Source organism: Lates calcarifer, linkage group LG7_1, assembly GCF_001640805.2.
Source record: "Lates calcarifer isolate ASB-BC8 linkage group LG7_1, TLL_Latcal_v3, whole genome shotgun sequence".
Classification (NCBI taxonomy): Eukaryota; Metazoa; Chordata; class Actinopteri; family Centropomidae; genus Lates; species Lates calcarifer.
In genome coordinates this window covers 9248854-9265857 of record NC_066839.1, presented here as the reverse complement: position 1 = coordinate 9265857, position 17004 = coordinate 9248854, and the positions used below count along the sequence as shown (strand labels likewise).

General features: G+C 42.0%; 1 protein-coding gene across 1 annotated transcript in view; it reads right to left on the bottom strand.

The window, feature by feature from the left end:
- Window positions 1-17004, bottom strand: part of LOC108883116 (pleckstrin homology domain-containing family G member 1) — a 59318-nt gene that overhangs the window by 41798 nt on the left and 516 nt on the right. The gene's annotated exons all lie outside the window — the stretch shown is intronic.

Sequence of the window (17004 nt, the reverse complement as noted above, 5' to 3'; positions counted from 1 at the left end):
ATAAGCTACATTCAACTGTGTGGCTAAGAGGAAACCAGTCACATCCCATTCCAAATAAACAAGAGCTGTCTGTCCACAAAAGCTGTAAATTCAGAATAGAAAAGCTGTATGAAATGGAAAAAGGAAAGAGGTCAATATATTTTTGTCTGTAGCGACTGGTGGATATTAAGGGATCACTCAAGCATTGACAGACAGATATTTTCATCTGACAGGAAAACAGAAATGACTGAATAAAAAGTGGAGTTGGATAGCAGCTCGGGATCTCCCCAGCTAACAACAGGAACAACCACCGCCTCCCACCACCATTTCCTTCAGTTGCTTGTTTACAGATGATGAAGTCAAACAGGATGTGACATCACTGAGCAGGTGAATCATATTCATGTGATTGCTTGGTCACCTCTGTGTCACCAGAAATTACGCTTTTATCTCCTCCATCCAAGGATTTCCTGGGGTCATTTAATTGACAGCACGGGAAATGTTAATGAGCATGACTTATTTCTTTCCTCCCTTAAAAGGCTTTTTTACTTCTCTGATCTTTGCTTTTTACCACGTGATGTTATTAGGGTTCAACAAACTGGTTCAACCGAAGGGGACATTGGTTTAAACAAGGTGAAACACAATGAGAGATTCTGAGCCTCGTTCATCTGCGTTGTTAGATCAGGAGGAGGGAGGAGAAATTGATGCCTCACACTTGTGGAAATGGAAAAGTTTTTGTTACCTCACATCCAACACATGATATTGCTCTAGTGGCTACTATGACCCACAAGCTAATGGTAAAATACACGTTTACACGATAGGCAGTGTTAGCAAGTCGCCTCAAGTCACATTTGACTGACTCATGATTTGACCTATTTGGCAAATACAAGCTAACTTAACAATTAACACAAGACTGTGTATTTAACAAGCTGCTAGCTACAAGTGTAGGAAGTATTCACTAACCAGCTAACAGCTAGTACAGCTAGCTTAATATCTGCAAAGTCCCGGTGGTGACTAAATGACGCACTCTGGAGAAACCCCATCCTAAGTGGGGATGTAGGTGGAAATTTGACAGCTAAAAAGATACAACATGCAGATATGACAACTTGGCACTTTTCTTTTCCTTTGTAGAAGCTAACCACCACTTCACACCCATGTGCCAAGCTAACAGCTAAAGCAGTCTGTCCTCAAAGAGCACAGCGATGACATTACTATCAAACCTCCATCAAACTCTCAACTAACAATTATTTTTTACTATCGACTGATCTGCTGCCTTCAAAGTCTAAAACCCAAAGATAGTCAGTTTAAAATGATAAATAATAAGGAAAACCATTAAAATAGTTGCAGTCATTCTTATTTCACTTGGCTAATTCATTAGTCGACTTGCTGTTTGAGCTTAGTTTAAAACAGTGACAGCAACAATAACTGGAAAATGACAAAATAGTGTCAAAGTATAAAAAAGGTCCTGACATCAACAGCATGAAAATGACATCTTGAATTAGTCACCACTACTTGACGTTGCTAGCTCTGAAATACACACACACATATTTACAGTAGAATAAAATAATATTTCTTTGTGTGGTTAAAAAAAAGCGTAACTGATACTACCTTCCCCGCTATAAATATGAATGGGACATCTTAGTGAGTGCATGTGTTTGGCATGAAGATTAAAAGCTTTGCATTATAGTTAGAAACAGAGAAGAGGCCACAACTCAACCGCTGGGCTGCTCTCCTCAGAAGTAGGAGCCAAAACACATTATTGCTCAGATTAAGATAAAGCAGCCGAGAGTAAAGCTGTCTGCATTTGACTACAGTTGATGGGGAAGTGCTGATGTGTGTGAAGGCATCATAATCTGTGTATGGCTGTGTGTGTACGAACGCCTGCATGTCTGCTTATGTGGGTTTGATTAAGGATAAAGAGCCAGGAGTGCGTGTTGGCAGGTTCCCTTTGACCTGTGGAGGCTTTATTTTCCCTCATATTCATATTGGGCTTAATACTCTGCCTTTCCCATGCCAGTGAAAACCCTGGAAGCCGAGCCCTCTCCAGCCCTCTCCTCTCTTTAGGGAACCTAAGATGTCACTGCACACAAAAGGAGCCGTGAAAGCCGTCCAACTCAAGCAGGGGCTATTATTTACAGTACCAAAAGAAAATCGCTCTTCTTCTGAACAGTAACCACCACCACCACCACCCCCTCCCCCACTATTTCAGCGTCAGCCGTCTGTCTCCTTGTAATGCTTCCCCTATTTTGCCCTTTTCCAATCCCTTTCTTTCATGTTTCTCACTCTTTTCTCTGCCTTCACTTTCCTTCAGTCATGTCTCTTTCTTCCTAACCCGCCCCCCACCCCACCCGCTATAATAAAGTAAATAGTGGGTTTTGTAACCAGTAAGCCTGAAATTAGGAATAAGCTCTAAATCGAGGCTTTGCCAGATCGTCATTGAGCCACTCAAAACAGGCAGAAAAATCCATGCTGATCATATAAGTCCCTCTAAGAGTAGAAACTCCTCTTGGTGAACACATCAGCCTTATATTTCTGCCTTCAGAGCAGTGACTGTACATTTGCACACTAAAGCATGTACTCACTATGCACAAACAAAACACACACACACGATACATCAAGAATCTGGCATTTGAAATTTAAGACAGGAGGAGATTAGGCCAATTACAAACTTCAAAAGTAATTTTCAAGTTTCCATGCAGCTACAATGCAGGTGCACTGTGCATTAGATTTGCCTTATCCTGTTTAAACTAAAGCAAATGTTGCTTTCCCCTGCTTTTTACCAGCACACTTTGAAGTTTTTTGTGGTGAATACATTTTATTAATGAATCAAAATTACACATGAATTTGCACTGAAAGATGACAATTGATAACATACGTTTCCTGGCACACTGACATTGGAGCATCTGCACATAGGTTCCATTAAAGTAAATGTTTTACAGATGAAGAGTGAGTTTGGCTTCTACATGGAGAGATTAAACTGCAGAGTGATATTTGTATCAGATATTAGCATACCAGGTTTTTTTAATAGTTGCTTAGCAACATGACCGCAGCCTGTGCCTTTTTTCATTAACCTGTTTGTTGAGCTGACACAGCAGTGAACTCCTGCTGCAGCCTGCTGATTGGAGGCTACTGTAGTAACAGTACTAGAGTACTGTAGTAACAGTAGCCCAAACTGGTCCAGTTGATATACGAGTTAACACGTCACTGCAACAACAGCTAGACACCAGGGCTAGAAATATGTCTTCAGTCCATCTAAATAAAGCTGTTAAAAGGCCTCTGGAACGAGAAAAAGTTCCTCCCCTCATGTTTACAGTAAATACAGATGTTAGTGACAGGTCTTAACTACACCCAGATGTGACCAAGAGGAAGATGGGCTCTACAGACTCACCAGCACCCACAGACACCCTGACACAGCGATTTCTACACCCGGGAGAAACTAAGAGGAAGATAATAGGCAAATCATCCACAGTGTCCAACTGTCAAAGCTGAAAACATTTTACTGTGGTTATCTGGACACTCTTGGAGAACTGTATTATGAGGTTTTCTGTATTGAAATTGTAGTGCACTGTACAACTGAAAGCATGTCAACAGTTTCCAAATAATATTCGCAATAACCAAAAATTCCACACACTGTCGATCATTTATAATCACTTTATTTACAACGTTTTGGGTCAAATTTCAGGTCAGCAAGTATAAGTGACAATGTGTGTTTTTTTTTTCTTTTTTTCCCAAACTGTTTTGAATGGCACTGTAGTACTATGTGGCATTACAGTATGTGGGATCATGAAGATGTAATCATGAGGTCAAACTCAGCAGCTGAAAATGATATAAACTCTTCTCCATATGCTGACACAGCTGAAACTGATTTGGTCGTGTTGCGTCAAAAGCTAAAGCCATCGTGTGCATCATTGCTCCACATATGAAAAGATCACAATCAGGCCCTGGAGAACCAAAGAGCAGTCTCTAACAGCGTTTTGTCTCAGTTCTCTGCTGTAACTCTAGCTCTCATTACCTCCCTCCCTTTCTTTCTGCTGTTATCTGTCTTTACATTCACTGCAGTGTTCACCACCTGTATTAAGTTTCAGCTGAAGTGTGCTGCTAATATAGGCCATCAGTGACTTCAGTGACAACACAGAGCTGCCCAAACCCAGCCCAGACCACACACACACACACACTTGTCCCAATGGAGCTGTAACAGAACTCAAGATCTAGGACGAGAGAGAGAGAAAATGGCTTGAACTGAAAACCAAAACATAAATTGAAAAGGAGAAAATACTATTACATTTATATATTTAAGCAAGAAACATTTTACTGCATTATACTACACAGCCTAATGCACTGCTCTGTACTTAGCAATGCATCCTAATAACAGAGTAGCTTTGTAAATTATGAATAATCTTGATTACAGTTCCAGCTGTTTTTCTCTCATTATTTAATCTTTAAGTCTATAAAATGCCAATTCTGACCAACAGTCAGATATTCAATTTACAATGGAAAAAGCAGAAAATCTTCTCATTTCAGAACATTTCAGAAGCTGTAACCAGTAAATGTTTGGTATTTTTGCTTAACACATGACTTCCATCCACTGATGGTCTACCCAAAAGCCTGAATCCACCGCTCCAGCATCAGCTAGCACAGTGGGCCTGCATGAGGAACTGCTGTGTAATGTCACCCTCGCAACAATAATGTGAGCGAAAGTGAACAGAGAACAAAGAAAACAAAGGTTGAACTAACGTGTGTGAGAGATGTGAGATGACGTACATTTCTGTGATGTGCACTGGCGAGAATGTACAGTAAAGCGCCAGCCTATATGTGGCCTGGATACAAGAGAGGAGAGAGGGATGGGAGAGGGGAGGAGGCTCCTTTATTTTTAGCGTTGTTCCCATGCGCACTTATCACCAGGATGTGATTTAGAGACGAGTTTCTAACTGAGCTTCACAGCTCGTAAAGTCCTGCCACCGTGCTTATGAAAGACTGTTAAGTTTTTACATGGCATTGATGACAGATGGGTATGAAATAAATCTAAAAGTGCAGCTCTGAGAACTGAAAATAATTCACAACAAAAGAAAAAAGTATTTGGAGAAAAAAAAAGACAACGGCAGTTACCAAACAAAGCCGTAAGAAATACTGCAGCACAGGGAATTTACAACTGTTTGATAGTTTAGCAAACTGCACCTGTGGAGAGCTCAATACAGTGCAACTTCCTAAAGTACAATTCATTCACATCAAACAGGATCACACACACACACACACACACACGTACACACACACAGCACAAGAACTCCACTCATGCAGACGTAAGAGGCTATTTATACACCACTTCCTTTTATTTACCCAGCTCATTGTTCAGACCACATCTGCTGAGGGCCAAGGGCACAATGGCCAGTGCATATAGCTGACCACACACACACACACACAACAGGCATGCATACACATACCCATACCCACACACACACACACAGTGTTGCCTGCAGCAGCCAGACACAAGCCAGCATTCAGAAATATCCACAGCTTTTGTTCAGGGTCCAAGTGACAAACTCCAATAGCTGATAACACCTGTTACACAGACTGACATTCTTGCACTCCCATTCATACACACACCCTCACATACATGAACTCACACACAAGAGGGCTCACACCCACATATGAGCACTCACGAAATCACACACACAGCACCATCCAAAAACGCATTAATTCACATGTGCCTGCACAGAAACCTGCAGCGTGTTAGTTCTATTGGCACAGTTGGACATTTGGCTAAGTGCTGGAGATGACAGCTCATTACAGCCTGTCTGTGTCATGTCAGCTTTAATACAACAGGAAGTCAGTTGGGGGCTTTAAAAAGCCACCGGACAGCTCATAACCTTCATGGCCCAGGAGGCTCACAGCAGCAGCTGAGGAGTCAAGCACATCGACCCACAGGCTTACAGTCGCATATACACAAACAGAAAGTCTGTTAGCTGCATAAATCTTGAAGGGTTTAGCTGAGGATTGAAACAGAGGCTCTCAGACAAAATCTACACAAGCAATAACCTCTGATTCCCGTAATTCTAAAAACACTGCTGTCCCTTTCAGCCATTTACTGGGAGTTATTTCCTATGAGGACGGGAGCTGCCCAAAATGGCCCCTACGGGGTAAACAGCCCAGATCATTATCTCCTCACAACTCTTTACCAGCAAGCCACAGGGGTACAGCGGTGAGACAGAGTAGGGGTACAGGAAAACGGTACGGTTTCATTTTCAAACCACTACTCCAACCATCCCACCGCAGACATCTGTAAATCAGATCCAGGTACACAGTAACATGTAGTAAAAAAGCTCACAATTTAAGGTAGTTCACACCCTGTACAAGTGTCCTTACTCAGACAGAGAGCAGATTTGACTTCGCTCACAGGCTTTTTCTAAAGTTGTCGAGATACAGAATCTAGAATCCAGTGATTTTCAGAATAAACCTCAGCAAAAATACCTGCTGCAAAGGACATTTTTCAGGAGGATAATCTATACTGTAGTGTACAAAACATTTCCTCAATAAACACACAGGCACAGGACTATACCCTGGGGCTCTTCCTATCTCCCTCAGGTCCATACTCAGGCTGATTGGTGGTTAGAGAATATACATCCTTAGTGTTTTCATGGCGGTGCTGTACTTTTTGGCTGCTGCTGATTTTTCGCCTCCTCCACATATTTTCTTCCCTGTACAGGAAACAGTCGTTTGTCATCACCACAAATAAATGTTGTTTGTTTCCTGTCCTTGACTGGGGATTTTTCGGTCCATTTGGAAGCATCGTAACAGACATCAGACTCGAGTGTGGAGCCGACACGTGATACGTGTTTTTCTGAGCCAAGCAAACCGTAAAACTACAGGTTGGAGCTGATATTTATGGAAAATGTATAACACACACCTATGGCGAGACAGCTGCAATGGTTGCAATTTAAAGTTATGAGATTTTTTTTCCCATTTATGGTAGAACTAACTGGCCCTGGTAATAAAGAGGTGTGAAAAACACTTTATAATCAACACAGAACACCTTCTTGACACAGTGAAGAGAAATGCAGTGGACAATAATTTCAATAAAAAAGCGCAGATTTGTGGAAAATCTTCCAGCTCTACAATCTCAGCTCGGAAAAATGTGTTTTCACTTCATCTCCACATGTGAAACAGGTGTTAAAATTGGATATAGATGGGGAAAGCCAAAACCAACAGCTTAAAAACACCATAAAGCTCATTTAGAAACCAAATGTCCAACCGCCTCCACTAATCCTCTGCTTATCTGGGCACCCACACCAGTACAACCCCAGTATTCTGAGGGGGGGGGGAGTCAGACCCCTGCCCCTCTCCAGACAGGGGGGTTTCCCTGCCAAACGTTGCACAACAATAAAACAAAGCCATCACACTGAGGGCTGGGTGTGTGTGTGTGTGTGTGTGGGGGGGGGGGGGGGGGCGTACAGGGGGTGCACGGTGGGGCGTGTGGAAAGTGAGAGGAACAGCTGCTGAGTGGGAGAGTTGGATGAAGGAAGGGGGAGACAGGAGAAAAGGAAAGCTGGAGGAAGAAGTGTGTGTGTGTGAATGAGGTGGGGTGGGGGTGGGGGGGAGAGTCTCTTTTCTCTGTCAGTGAAATAAATTACTTTTATGTCTGCGGCCTGTTCAGGCCATGCTATCGTTAGGGTGACCCCCCCTCCCAAAATAACTTCACCTCACAACCCCCCTCTGGTCTCTTTAGACGTACCCAAATTGACAAGTGCACAAAGACTCTATACTGTTACTACTACTATACTGTTCTTTCCAGTATATTGGATCAGGGTGGAGAGTTCAGTTTTTACCACAACATGTGCGCACACACACACACACACACACACACACATATTGTAAACAGTCTCACTGTGACTTTTTGCTCCTGTCCCTCTGTCTCTGAGGAATTCTCCTCATTAAAACCAGTATCTCACTCTGTGGTCAAACTTGCTGAGTGCTGACAGATCTGCTAAACACAGGGATGGAGATGACAACTAGGAGCTGCTGTTAAGGCGAGAGATGGAGGCCGGCCAGGTGGCCAGGATCTAGAGATAATATTAAAGGTAGTGTGTGGGATTTTTGACCAGTAGTGGTGCTATGGAGTGATGTTTTTGGTATTTACCAGCTCCTGAGGGAGATATCTGGTTCTTTAACTGTTAAATTTACTCCACTGTGTTCAGTCGTCTCTAACTGTGTCTGTCTGCTGTTTGGTGCTGAGTGTGTAGTGTACAGTGGGTTTTTAGAGCTTTCTAAGCCAAACATGATGGTTTGAGATTTGGGTGATATCCTTTGTAGGTTACAATATGAGTTATTCCTTCAATGTGACCAAATGGTCACACTGTTTTCATGTTATCCTTTAATACACTGTTTGTATAGAATATCAGTTAAAGCCACTTTAAGGTTACAAGCGAAATACAAATGGAAAATTCAGTTTAAACCAAACAAAGTGGAGCCTGCAGATCGATCATGATGAGGAGCATCCCTGGCTCAACTGAAACCTATGCTGACTTTGTTGTGGAGTAAAATAATTTGGCATTTTAAAAGACCTACCACAGCATCTACATCCCTCTAGGGGGAGATTTATTATTCTCACTACCCACTCCTCGTTGTGATTCATAAACTAAACCAATCCATCCACAAAACTCCCTCTGGTATCATCATCAAAAATATCATAATCTTTCAGAATGGCCATACACACTGACACACTTACCCAGAGGCATTTTCATAAAACTAAAATAAACTTTATTTATCACATCATAAAGACGAGCTGTAAAAATGTATTCAGAGCTTTGAAAATGCAGACACTTAAGTAGTCAAGGGGCAATTCTCATGAAGAGGTGACCTCATACATTTACAACTTTATAATTACTGTTTTAGTGCTTTGCATATAAACAAGTTGTAAAGCAACATTTCCTCATTCTGCTGCTTCTCCCGCTAATAAATTTTACGATGCCTGTGACAGCCTGTTGTGGCAACCTGTTTCTAAGAAGCAAACCAATGAGGTAAAAGTATGCATGCAAGGTGCTGCACGGCAAGGCGCATTTCATACACCCCTCTTACATGCAAAGTTGGTTTGACCCGCAGCCCAAACATCTGATGTTTGAATTGGTACAGCCCTTGGCAAAATCCAAATACAGCTGCTCTAGTCCACTCAGCCTGACGCTACTCAGCAAACAAAAAGAAACAGATTTGCGACCAGAGGCCCAAAACAAAATTTATTTGGGGTATTTTTGGTCTCTTAAGACAAGCTGGTTGGTCTGTAATTTAATACAGAAACTAAAAAAGAGTTGCAATTTGCCAACTTCCTCACCACGGCTTTTTATTTTTGTTAGTATTTAACAAGCTGCACAGACTCCCGTCCGCTCTTAACCTCTTTCACTCTCTTCTTCTCTTGCTCTTTCACGTGTACATTAAAATGAATGGATGCCTGAAATAGTGCAGTGTATTTGGGGAGGGACAGTAGACATAACAAAATCAGGGAGGAAAGAAGCCAGCCGCATATACGGGGCCTTGGGGAGAACACTGAGGAGGAGGAGGGAGGCGCTGAGGCCAACAATGGCACACATTCACATTCTGGTTCAACCTACAAGTTTCTGGTGGCCTAATTATTTAGTAGCCCTAAGTGGAACAACAAATTGTTTCAAATTCAAATTGCTGAAAAAGGTGCAGTGAGTATGAAAAACTCCCTGCCCAGAGCCAGGGAGCTGCGACTATAAATCAACTGTATCATGAGCTGATCCATAAACAACAGATGGGTGACTAATTCTTTGGATTCATAGAAGGTTGCTTAATCAAATCAACTGCTTTTTTTCCGGCAAAGTGCAAAATACTAGCCAGTGTTCATTTCTTTTTTTACCCTTTTCAAAATGATTACAGTTACTTATTGATCCCAGGATAAGCAGTCACATTACCTCTCAATCCACAGAAATAAAGATAATTTAGTCACATATATGAGTGATCTGTTAAACAAACAGCATTTAATGTTCTTGTTGTTTCTTTAAAAACAGTGTGGGTTCTTCTAAGATATGTGATATGGGTAATGTTGCATTATTACTGGAAAATGTCATTAGTGTGGCATGTTGTGCATTACCAACCAGTTCTAATAGTGGTTTTGTCAGTTGTGAGTCAGTGAAACAGAAATAACAATCTCCCCACAAACAGTCCCGCTCCCATAGTTTCATCTAACCACATGCATTATTAGATGCAATACAACAATAAATCATTTGATTTCAAATTAAGTGTAACAGCTATTTCGTACAGAAATTCAAAGAACAAGACTAAAGGGACTGCCCGCTAATCTCGGGGGCTCACTCCTCCTAACCTCCTCGCCCTCGCACTTCATCAATCACCAACAGGTTCCCACTGCCAATTGTGGGCTGAGGGTGCATTTAAATAAAACTAGAGGAATTTATTTTCCACCACAACATTCAGCTCCACATACTTTCCCACTTCAAGAGTTCACCAACCTGATAAACTTAGCAAGGAATCCACCCGACTGGTATAAAAATGTCACTAGTCGTCATGGGACATTCTCTGACTATGGTGAGCTGGTGACCTCTGACCCATTGTGGCATTCTCCCTCTTCTTCTTCTTGTCTTTCTCCCCAGTAGGCAAGATCTGATGGATCATTAAAGGTCTATTTCACCAATCAACATTATGAAGTGAACAGAAAAAGCCCCATGAGGGTCAAGTCCTAATATGGAGCTTGGGAACTTGGCTCACAGCTGCTCTGTCTCACATGTAGGAGAACAACGACTTGACTCGATGACTTTACTTAAACAAGCCTCAACAGAAATATTACTGGTGGGATAAAAAAGGTTTGTGAGTAGTGTGAACCTGTGGTGAGGTAGTTGGTCATCCATTACATTTAAGACCTGATGGAAGTGAACAAATTGTGGAACACTGCCTCCACCATTCATCCCTGTGGAGAGTTGCTTTGTCATGAGCAAACTGTGTGTAAAAAAAAAAACAACCTATGATCCCAGGACCCATAATAATAATAATATTCTCCAGACATTTATCTCTGGCAGATGGAAGACTGAATTTGAATTTGACTTTTGCTTAATTTTTTAATTGGTAATTGTGATAATATCATGAGGACACATACTGTTCAGTATATTACTGTATGTAATGTGGAATATGTAAATGTTTAATGTTGTTTTTATCAATGGTCTTTTGTGTATTGTTCTAAAATCAGCATTGGTTGATTAGAACAGGAGCACTGTGATTTGCATGATTTTATGGGACAATAAATTGAACCTTGAACCACCAGCGGAGTAAAGCAGACAAAGATACATACACACACACACACACACACACACACACACACACAAGTCAAAGCGCCACATTTAGCCACTTGATAAGCGGGTATGTTTACATGCCCTTATTATACAGTTAGATCTCCACTGTTACATGGTGAGTGCAGACTGGAGCTGAGACGCACTCAGAAAACACAAAGCACCACATTCAGTCCTCCATAATATTTACAGATCCTTAATGGGCAGCGATAGTGTCTATAACCACTGTACAATGACTGAGTGTGTCAACAGAGCAGCACCCCCATATATAGCCACTACTATTAGGATTCCTGCTGTACTATCTGGAATTAGCCTGCTGCATTCAGAGCAAGAGTATTTCAGTCTCACCCTGGCTCTGACCTTTAACCCTCTGGCCTTTAGTTTACACGGTCACAACCTGCATGTCGCTGTGAGCTAGCAGAGGCAAGTGCACAGGCAAACCACTTTCAGAGCCGGGACAGGGAATACCACAAGTACGCTATTGCTGTCAGTGTCAGTTGCATCTCACTTAGAACTTTTTAGAAACTCTTCACAGTTTTGTTTCCAGATTTACCACCATGCACTTTAAATGGAGTTGATGAATCCCTTGCAAATACAGTGCAACTATACAAGCATTACATTAAAAGCTTTGTAGGCTACATTCTGACACACTGCATTAGATGCATGAGTGGTTAACAATACCTCTCTTGAAGCACTGTAATTTATACAAAATATAAATCATGCAGAGCAGCATTTAAACTAATCTAATTCTAAGTAACTCCACAATCGTTAAAACCTCGCTCTTGTGAACAGCTCTTGCTCAGCCAGGTGGGTATTAAAGCTGCTCTGCAAGCACACATTAAAATAGTTTTGAAGTTTACCATTTTAAGTGTTAACGTCAGTGGGCCAAACTTTCCCTCTCCCCATCACAAACCTTGTAATTAGGTGAAACATGTTTTTACAGCAGATCTCTAAAGTACTTTAAGTAGTGGTTAGCAGTATAGAAAAAGCTAGAGCACACACACACACACACACACATTAAATCACAGCCTATAGCCTACTGGAATGTCTCTCCCTGCTGAACAAATACAGACGCCTGTGTGTTATTAGATGCACTGAATGAGTTGTGACATACAGTACATATGTACAAATATGCCCACACACGCTTCATTTAACATCTGAAGTGGTGCACATGAAGTCTGTAAGGGGGCGTGCTGAACAGGCATGTGTCAAATCAGCAGGTTTCATGTGTGCCTCCTTTGACAGCTCAGGTCAAGTCCATTGTGGCCTCTGTATTCCAAATGTCTCAGCTCATTTGGGCCATTTTTTTAGTGATTCAAACCAGAGACACACGCACACTGACTCTCACACACATACCAGCGCAGACCCAAAAACCCGGGATGACCTGTGTCATTTTTGCACTGAGCCAGAAAATGACATCAAATATAAATGATAGCATATTTAAGCACCACCAGCTGCGCAGGACTTTGTAAGATCTGGACTATTTTAAGCAGGAATTGATTTTATGTATTCTGAGTGAATCAAGAGTCTGTTTTAAATATAAATAAACAAAGCTTATGAGCAAATACAGCAGATTATGAAACTTTTCTCTGTTCACTCTGACAGAAAGGAAATTGATGAAAAAGTTAGGGACATTTTACTGCAATATTTCACCTATTTCACGCCTGCTATTTTGGAGATAAAAGTAGCAGTAAACCAGCAAATAAAAAGAATCCTAGAGGAAACACAACCATCAAAGTATTTAAATGACATACAGAATTGGTACAGGAAAATAAATTTCAAAATGAAACAGGATGTGGACTGCAGGAAATGCTTGGACTTGGTGGAAATTGTGCACAAGATATTTTGTGTGCATTCATTTCTGTTATGAACTTAGGAATGAACTATAGGTAATAATTCATACTTAATCTAGATGATTAACAAGAGAACTGTACAGTATATCTTCCTGTACATCTAGGACAGCTACCATTATGGGCCAAGTATGTGTAGCTCTCATATTTTGAGCACATTAGACTGCATGGAGAAATCTTACAGCATGTGCACACTGATATTCTGCAGCCCCATTTCACCTTAATGATGAATAAACAATCCAAAGGAGATGAGTACTTAAGACTGTGTCAACACTAAACTCCTGCCTGGATGCTCACCTCAGGTTGTGCTTGGCAAAATTTATTTGATGACTGTGTGAGTCTGTATGTGCACATGTGGATCCGTACCCTGTACAGGTCAGGTCAAGGTTCTCTATGTAGGTTATCTGTATTTAGCCCTAAGGTAAGGAGGTCGGGTCAGTTTTTATATCTAGATCACGTCCTGACAGAGTCTAGAGAATATTTCATCCTCTAATCTCAACACTGCAGTGAACTATTTTCTTGCAGGTGTGGCGTCTAACCACCTGGTCATTTTGTCACAGTCAGCCTGCACTCCTCTAAAGCTGTATCTGTAGTTATACAGTACACTGTGTGTAGAAAGTTAGCAGACAGACAATGCAGCCACCCAGACTTGGGACAAAATTTAAAAAAAAATCTGTTGACTTTATAAAGGAAGTTCCTTCAGCAGCTTGTCTCCCAGTAACACAACAGTCCAAAAATATCCCTGTTCAGCACGGAGCAGGTCTCTGCATGTCCGTCTACTGCGCCAGTCTGGGCCACGGAAATATGGGCTGAATTTGAAGACACACAAGCAAACCACAAATGTGCATGCACCTGAGTGTAACAGGAAACACATGGCGATATCCATCAACTCTTTGTCCTCTGCCACGCACGCACGCAGACGTACGCACAAGTGATGACAAACCGTTTGGAAATTATAACAGGAAGCAGCAGTCAGAGCAGCAGAGGCTCATCCATAAAGGCAGCAGGCTGACATTATTAAAAACATACAAGGACAAATAAACACGCACCATGTGACTGTGTGAGGCTAAAACATTGTGTAACCTCGTCTTCATTTCTATCCGTGTTGCCAGGCTGCACACAGTGTGGCTCCTACACTGCTTTGCATACGAAAGGGCGTGCTTTGCATGTCAGCCCAGATTGGCCGTATTGTTTGCATCCCTACTCACGGCAGGTAGTGAGAAAATGACAACTTATATGCTCTCTTATAGAGGTGGGGGCACCCGTCATAACACACTGACATTAATCTGGGCAGCTTCTAGAGGTGCTTTCATAAGACGTGTGGTGCTAAAGCCTCTCACTCATTATCTAAAAGGTCAATTACATTCCCTATAAAGTCTCTATGCCTCACACAATGCAGGGATTTTCTGCAGGAGCGCGTGCCCTTGTATGTTTCTATGAAGAAGCTAAATTTAAAAGCTGGATGACCTGCTTGTTAGCACAGCCTGTTTCCTTTTCCTGCATGACAAGCAGGACAGGTCATTCAGCTATGCAGCTGTAGCCATGGTTTTCTGATTATGACAAAGTGAGGTGATGACAGATGTGGAGATCATCTCATTTCTGTTAGTCTCATTAGCATTACAGCACCGTTAACTTTCAATCAATTTTGCTTCCATTTCATGTGACTCATGGCGTATGAACCCCGCAAATGTCCACAGCTGTAATGATTCCTCTACACACTCAGAAAGCTGTTGTTGCCTTGAGCTGGGGAGAAACTATATAAACCAAAATATCAACAGCTCAAGTTCCAGATGTGTTGAAAGACAAAACAGCAGGGGAGTAACTGAACTCTTTGTCTTTTCCCATCAGTTTCCTCCACTGCCACCCTCCTCTCTCTCCCTCATTTCCCATCCTCCTGTGCTCCCCCTCTCATGTCAACTTCTTCATGTCTCACCTCCTACATGTGACCTCTCAGCAGGGTAGGCTGGCAGCAGCAGGTGAAAGATCACGACCTCCCACACAAAGACTTGCTCCCCTTCTCCTGCAGGCAGAGGGAGCTTAGCCCCGGCCTTAGGCAGAGATTACGAAAACAGGAGGATATCACACATCTCTCAACACCACCAATTTACCCAGGAAGATTTCAGAAGAGTAACAAAGGTAGCCCTCAGCAGAAAATGGACATTCAGCAAATCCCATAATTAAACTACCTTGAGATTTTTCCTACAATTCAGGTTGCTATGAACTGAAACAGAAGAGCTGACATGAAAACAATGGAGAAAATAAGTTGTTTCCGGTTAGTCTCTTAAAATAAATCTAACCATTCATTATATTCTTATCAACTCTCCTTCCATCCTATTGTTTCTGTAGTTTCACTCTCCCAAAAAGCACTGTAACTGCTCTTATCATGCCTCCTATGGAAGCACAGTTGGGTCTCTTCCGCCTGCAATGTGTTTGAACTCTGCATGCTACATCGGAACTGCTATAGGCGGAACAGAAGAACACATAAGTGTTGGATTACACTGGACATCAGGAAGTCAGGTACTGTATATCATTATAGAACACAACTATGTACACACACGCATACGCACTTAACTGTTTTCCCCCGTAAACCGTCGCCATCAAACACACCGGCGCTGCACACTTGCGCGCGTGCACACACCACCTGGACGTCAGTATAAATAGGGCAGGTTGCAGAGTGATTTAAGATAATCTTCAAGGGGGAGAAATGTGATACAGCACGGGACCAAAGACATCCTGTGGAGCCATCCATCTGACAGTCCTCCAGTAAAAACATCAGTCAGGAAACAGAGAGAGAGAGCTACTTGACAGCTGCAGTTCATCATAAATTTGAGCTGTCACTGCCATTGGTACGTTTCTGTTTGACCAAAAGACCCAAGAGAGAAAGGCAGAGTGCAGCAGGTCTACCAATGACAATGGTACACAAGGGAATCTGTCACCTCCGAGTCTCCACCGTACAGATATCCTAATTACCTGATCTTGTCAGAAGATATTTGAAGATATGTAACAGACTCGTAGGATTTCTAGTCTTATCTAGAGCAACACGAACAGTAGAACAAAGAGTCTATAGTTCTGAAGGTATCTGGTCATAAAACAAAGTTGGACATATTCAAATTTTGACCTAATGAAGTTAATGGATGACCCAAGTTATTACGACTCATCCTGTGGGTCAGTTTTCACAGCAATCCATCCAATAGTCATGAGATGTTTTATTAAAAAAAAAAATCTCATGTTGGCCCTATATCAAAAGTCAAAGGACTATCAAATCCACACGATTTCATCCGTTTGGGGCCATGAATAGAATGACTGTTGACATATTTCAGTCTGGGCCAAAGTGGTGGGCTGACCAACACTGCCATCTCTAGAACGATGCAGCTAGCATGGCTGAAAAGAAGCCGTTACAGCCGCACGTTATACACACAACCAGGGCCAAAATGTCATTTAAAGATAAGCGGAAGGCAGTAAATCACTCGGACCAAACCACTGACAGGACATGAGAGGAGAGGGTCTGATCTGGTCATGGTTTAACGTTACAGTGTGGCACACTGGAGGGGCGAAGGTGCTAAGGTCGTACAATCTCTGGTTACATTCTCACGAGATCTAGAGGTGGGAAGAACACCTGCCATCTTTTTTTTAACTGTGAGAAGGGAAATCGCCATTCCAGCTAAGTTCTCCTGGCTCCTGTTCTCCTGTTCATGCGTTGATCATCACTTATGAAGAAGTGATTCAGTGTGAAAGTCACCTGTGAGTTCAGTTCTGCCTCCTTCTTCCATCTGCTGCCGTTGCATAACAGCCTTAAGTCTGTCCAAGTAAAGAAAAGACAACTTGGTTGAATTGAAATTGTCTGAATTTTGACATATTACTGTGTCTAGAGA